The sequence below is a fragment of the Solanum tuberosum genome, unplaced genomic scaffold, assembly GCF_000226075.1.
Source record: "Solanum tuberosum cultivar DM 1-3 516 R44 unplaced genomic scaffold, SolTub_3.0 scf00132, whole genome shotgun sequence".
In the NCBI taxonomy this organism is placed as follows: domain Eukaryota; kingdom Viridiplantae; phylum Streptophyta; class Magnoliopsida; order Solanales; family Solanaceae; genus Solanum; species Solanum tuberosum.
In genome coordinates, this window is record NW_006239055.1 from 341,188 (window position 1) to 347,549 (window position 6,362).

Sequence of the window (6,362 nt, forward strand, 5' to 3'; positions counted from 1 at the left end):
AAGTATAAACACAATAGGAGCAAACAATCAATGTAACTGTCATAACATCATGTGATGACTCTGAGTCATGTGAGACGGTTAATGAATATGTACGGTTCTGTCCACTACCAGAACTAGATGCTCCCTCTCTGCCTCCGCCTCTACCTCTACGTGCTTAATTCTGGGGTCCACGCCCTGTAGACTGTGTTGATAAGGTGGAACCTACTGCTGACCTGGTCGACTGACCTATACCACCCTGACCTATGGTAGGGCAGTTTCTCCACCCATGTCCCTCATGTCCACAAGAATAACAACATGTGGAACCCTGTCTGCACCTCCCAAAATGCATCATATCGCAAGAAACGCAACGCGGTGGGGCTGTACTAGCCTGGCCTGAACCCCTATGCTGCTGCGAGCCTAATGCTCGTGAACCCTCACCTAGGCTTAATTGTTCCTGACGATCAAATCTACTACCCTAGAACTGTGTGGTGAAGGTCTAGGTGGCCTAATAGAATATCGAGGTTTGGGACCACCCTGAAAACCTCCCTATGAACCAGCGGGCCTAGCCCTCTTCTGTCTCTCTCTCTCGACCCTATCACTCATATACTGTAAATGTCGGCGATCATTTATGCCTTGTACAAATGCCTGAATTCGCGAGATATCTGTATTATTATTTAGTGCAGCGGTAGAACAAGCATCGATATAGTCTTAGTCGAGCGCTCTCACAAATCTACGCACCCTATCATGCATCGTATCAACAATTGCTGGTGCAGATCTATCTAATGAATCAAATCTCAGCCCGTACTCTCGGACACTCATACTGCCCTGTCGGAGGTTTAAAAACTGGTCCACCCGACTATCCCTAATCTCTCGAGGAAAATAGTGATCTATAAAAGCTTCTATAAAGCTATCCCAAGTGGGTAGGGATGCATCTTTTCCCCTAGATCTCTCCCAACTCTCGTACCACAATACTGCAACATCGTGCAATCGAAATGCTGCTAACTCAATTGACTCAGTCGCTAAAGCATGCATGACTCTAAATATCCTATGAAGCTGATCAATAAAGTGTTGAGGGTCTTCTCTACGGTCTGTCCCTGTAAACTGTGGAGGATTCAAGGCAAGAAATTCATGAACTCTCAAACTTTTGGGCCCTTCAGAAGGTCCAGCAACATCTAGCGTAATTGGTTGGCACTGTGCACCTACTAACTGTGCTAACATACATATTGCACTCTTGAAATCCTGATCAGATGGAATAGGAGGAACTATAGGTGGTACTGCTGGTGGAGACGGAAGTCTTGTAGCCCTCGGAGGTTCCTGAAGCGGTGGAAAAGCTATAGGGGGCAGAGAAGATGTCTTCCCCTAGGTCTCACAATGGGCTACCTCTACCTATGGTACCTTGCTAGTACCCTCGCTTGCAGTTGTATCTAGCCCCTGGCTAGTTGTGGTATGTCTAGTGTCAGTCATCTCTATCTACATACAAGTATCAATTATAAGCCAGAAACCTCAACCCTTAAGACACCGCTCTATAGAATGAGGTGAGCAAAAGGGGCTAGCCAACCGGATAAAAGTCAATCTTGCTGCTGAGGAGGTCTACTCGGCCGTTTGTCAGGACCTGCATGCATGAATGCAGCGCCCCCAAGGCAATGGGGCATCAATACAAATAATGTACAGAGTATGAAAGGCAATAGACTATGAGGAGGTTTCCTGATATACTGGAATAATCTGATAAATAAATCAAGGATAAGATAAGTGTACTAACCTGCTCCTAAATCTAAACTTATCAAAAATAATAAAAACAACAACCTAACCAAGCCCCCATAAGCTCGGCAGGTACAAACAGCACACAACACCACCTACCCAGGCCCCCATAAGCCCGGAAGGTGCCAATTCAGCCTAATTAAACCCCAATCGGTAGTCCCCTATCCCCATAGGCAGTCACATAGCCCCTTTTTAAAGCATTAATATAGCCGCGTAGGCAGCACATAACTCTCTTAGGCATCAACATAGCCTATAGACAACTCACAGCCCTCGTAGGCAAAAACATGGCCCTGTAGGAAGCACATAGCCTTCTTAGGTGTCAATATAGCCATGTAGGCAACTCATAGCCCTTTTAGGCATCCATATAGCCATGTAGGCAGAACATAGCCCTTCTAGGCATAGATCACATTCCTGCAGCTAACCACAATAACCCCAAGGGCAACAATAACAATCTAATCACTCAAAGTGAGCAATTTAGTTATAAGCAACCTATACAAATAGCCTCTAAGTCGTGTCCAACATAGGGACGCCACTAACTGAATAAGAATCTCGACAAGGGAGGATTATATCAACTCGAGCAGCCAACAATCAACAATAATTGCTACAAGTGTAACAAGGATAACAACCCAAATACATTGCTCCTAAGCTTTAAGGAAGCATGTCGTAAGTAGGGAATAGCCTTAACATACCTTTCCAATGAACGCTCGAAAGACCGTAGTTCCTTCACGAAAGTTGTTCCTTATGTCCTAAGCTTCGCAAACACTATATATACACAGCTAGTACGCACCTATAAATAGTTCATAATTAATCTTAAATCGGCAGATTTGCCATATTGCCCCAACTTACCGAAACGTCCGTAGAAATTCATAAAAACAACCATAAAAGAGTCCCGAGATGATTACCTTAGTTAACCAAGTGTAAACCTTGAAGAAACACCAATAACTACAAATTTATATCTTCAAAAAGTAGCTCCAAACGCAGGTAATAGAAGGCAAAAATGATTGCCACGTGTAGGGATTACGTTGCTAGGCACGGGGGCAATGTTTAATGGTAGAAATCGTTAAAACCTAATCTTCATCATGCTAGAACTCCATAGGAACCCTCTCTTAAGCTTTCTCTCTGGTTTGGAACTGAAATGAAACGTTTTCATTGATTAAAACGTTAAAGAAGCCGACATACCATATTTTTGACCCGACCCAGATTCTACCCCGATAGTCCCTAGTAAAACCCTCATAACTTTTTACTCTGATGTCGGTTTGATACGGGGTTTTGTGCGTTGCAAACTAGACTCGTAGGCCTTCGATTTAATGGGTGATAGGCCTTCTAACTCTTTATATATTAAGAGAAAATATCCAAGACATTTCACCCAAATTTTAGAGAAATCTTTAAAAGGAACTTACGATAATTTTCGCCAACTTTTATTTTGCCACTTACTTAACTTCAAAACTTATACAACCCTTGAACACTTAATATATGACATACCACATCATTTTTAATTTATTACTCACCCTCCTTGTCTTTCCACAAAAATATGAGTTAATTTAGACGTTTTGAAAAGTCGGGGTGTTACACATGCGACCTTGGCGCACTGCTGGCGTGGGGCGCTAACCCCTAAACTTTAGAGACCCTATTCTGGCGCACTACTGGGCGCCGCCCCAACCCTTCCCCAGAACTATCCGATGAATTTTTCATCTCGTTTTCTGATCCTAAAACACTTTTAATCGATTAATTTCTTTAATTTTTCCTTAGATTCAATTACCCAATACAAGTACACAAGAATCTAATCAAAACCAACTCTTAAACTCAATACGATTATCTCAAGAACTCATCAAACTCATCCTAATTCAAGAACGAAAGAAATACTTCAAGAACACTAATCAAGAACATTTAGATCCTTCAATCTTCATGGACGAATTCGAAATGTAAATCATGATTAGCGTGTGGGTGAACGAACTCAACACTATGAGAACTCACATACCACTTAGGATCGAATCCTTGGCGAAAACCCATCGAAAATCTTCTGAATCTTGACGAACACCTTGAACTTTTCTCCTTTTCTCCTCTTCTTGAACTCCTCTCAAAACCCTAAGCATATTTTGATTTATGCAAACTGACCTAAATCAGATTTGACCCCAAAAATATTATTAAATTTGTTTTAATCTGATTGTGTAAGGAAAGGACCAAAATACCCCTCACTAATTTGGGTAACTTTCCTTAATTGGATATGCTAACTTCAAATGAGAATATCTCCCTCACACGAGCTCGAAAATTAGAAAACTTGATGGCGTTGGAAAGCGGATTTCAAGACCTTTTATTTGAAATCCTATGGGACACCTAACTCATCTTACACTGAAACTTATGATCGTTTGAAGTTGACCCAAAACTAATATCTTAGCATAACTTAGCAAAAATTTTAATTTAGTTATTTCTCATTTAGCGCTTTCTAAATATAGCTCTTTCTAAGACGGGATGTTACAGTCTAATTGCAAGATCAATGACGTTCTTAGATGCAGCCGGAGATGATCTCTGACAGCTTCTACCTCTCTTTTCTTATGGTGGGAGTTGTGTCTTATTATTATTCTGAACCTTGTAATCTCTTAGAAGCTCTTGTATTTGTTTAGAATAGTTTCTTCAGATGGTTCAATATATTTCTTTACAAAAATACCTTGTGTGACAAATTTGGGGTATTTTTGTATTTAAATAGGGTGTTTAGTTTAATTATAATTCATTTCCTCTATGCATGATTGAAACTGGGGGTCAAGGTTCTCCTACCTTGGTATTGGAGTAGGTGTCCACACAATCTAGTGGATTGGATCGTCAGGCTCAATTTCATTAATAATAAAAAAAATAACAAAACAAGTCTAGGCCCAAGATGGGCCCAAAATAGAAAGAAAGCATAAACAACAAAAAAGGAAATAGGAAAAGATTGAACCATATCAGTCCATCTATATATTCTCTTTATCTGGTAAGGATTTTGAAAAGGAAACCTCTTATTCTCCACCGCTGCATCTAATGTTCTTCTAAGATGATGAATAAGACAAGATTCCTAAACGGCGGATGATTTTCCTCTTTCTCTAGGTGCACTACAAGAAAAACACCCTCTAAGGAAGGGAAATATGGTCCCAGAAAGTCGAAATCTGGTCCCAAATAGTCTATTGCGACGGGAAAACGCTGGTCGCCACCCGTCCTAATAGGTCTCTTCGCTAAAGGTCAATTACGACGGGCTCCTTTAGCTGGTCCTTAAATGTTTTTAGAGACGGAAGCAAAAGCTGGTCGCAAAACTCCTTTTTAGAGACTATGTATCTCGTCCCAAATAGTTGATTTTCTTCTTTAAAAAATATGTAGTTTCTGGTTGTTAAATCCCTTTAGCGACGAGAAACTATCTCGTCAGGGATCACGTTTTTGCGACTAGTAGCTATCTCATCTTAGATTAACCTTTAGGGACGAGGAATATTTTTGGTCTCTTATTGATCACCAATGTTTCTTAAGCTTCGTATAAAAAAAAATATTTTACCAATAAACATAAGATTGCTACAAAAAATCTCCAAACAAAAGGCTGATATAAATATAAAAATTGGTTAACATCCCATGATGTTAGTTTCAATATTTTCTGAACAAAAAAGCTTAGCTAATCAACATCTCAAGCTAGACCATGATATCATGTTTTGTATAACTTCCATAGCAAAATAATAATGATCTTTTCCATCTTCTAAACTTGTATCTTGACTTGTAACTTCAATCTTCAGAATCTGCAAGTACAAAATTTTTGAGAAGACCATAAGTAACTATTGGTATATATTTGGAGTAATATGTAAACTGTATACTAAAATTAGTTAAACTTCTCATCCCAAAAAAACTCTAAAATTCTGCGAGGGTTATCTAGAAACATAAACAAGCTGCATGAATATAAGAAAATTAATTAGGAAAGCTTTGATATGCATTAAGCAAGAATTCAAATCTATATCAAAACACAAAAATTCGAGGACAAAAGATAGTTCAAATGGAGAAATTCCCCATCAAGAATGTGTGCTATGGATATCATAGAGACTCAACAACATCTCTTTATATAGAGTGCATATGGATAGTTGAGGTCCAAGGAGAAATGGGTAGATCATCTGTAATTCAAATTCCACCCAAATATGTAGAGGACAGTATGCGTTGTATCAAGAGAAGACAATAGAGGCAATTCCGAAAGGAACTAGTAGCAGGTTAGCAGCATATAGATGTCTGCTGTTGGATAATCTTCCTAGAAGGTATTCAACTCACTGGATGCTCTTAGATCATAAAAGTACTGAAAAAAGACTTCGACTGTTTTCTATCAGAACTTCAAGTCTAAAACGTCTTATTAAATTTCAAATTTGATCCAAATTTGTTCATGATTGAAATTTGTTATGGTTTCCTCATAGTTGTAGAGTTTCCTACCAGAACTTCAACTGTCCATTTAGTAGTGTATCACAAGTCTAAATCGTCTATAGTTTTCATGTTTTTATGTCTTGATGTAGAAGGTTGGGAGACAAAAACAAATTACATTCAATAGTGTATCACAAGACTAAAAGGTCTACAAATTGCATTCACAGTGATTGCATTAAATCCTAGAGAACTATCGATTGCATTCACAATGACTT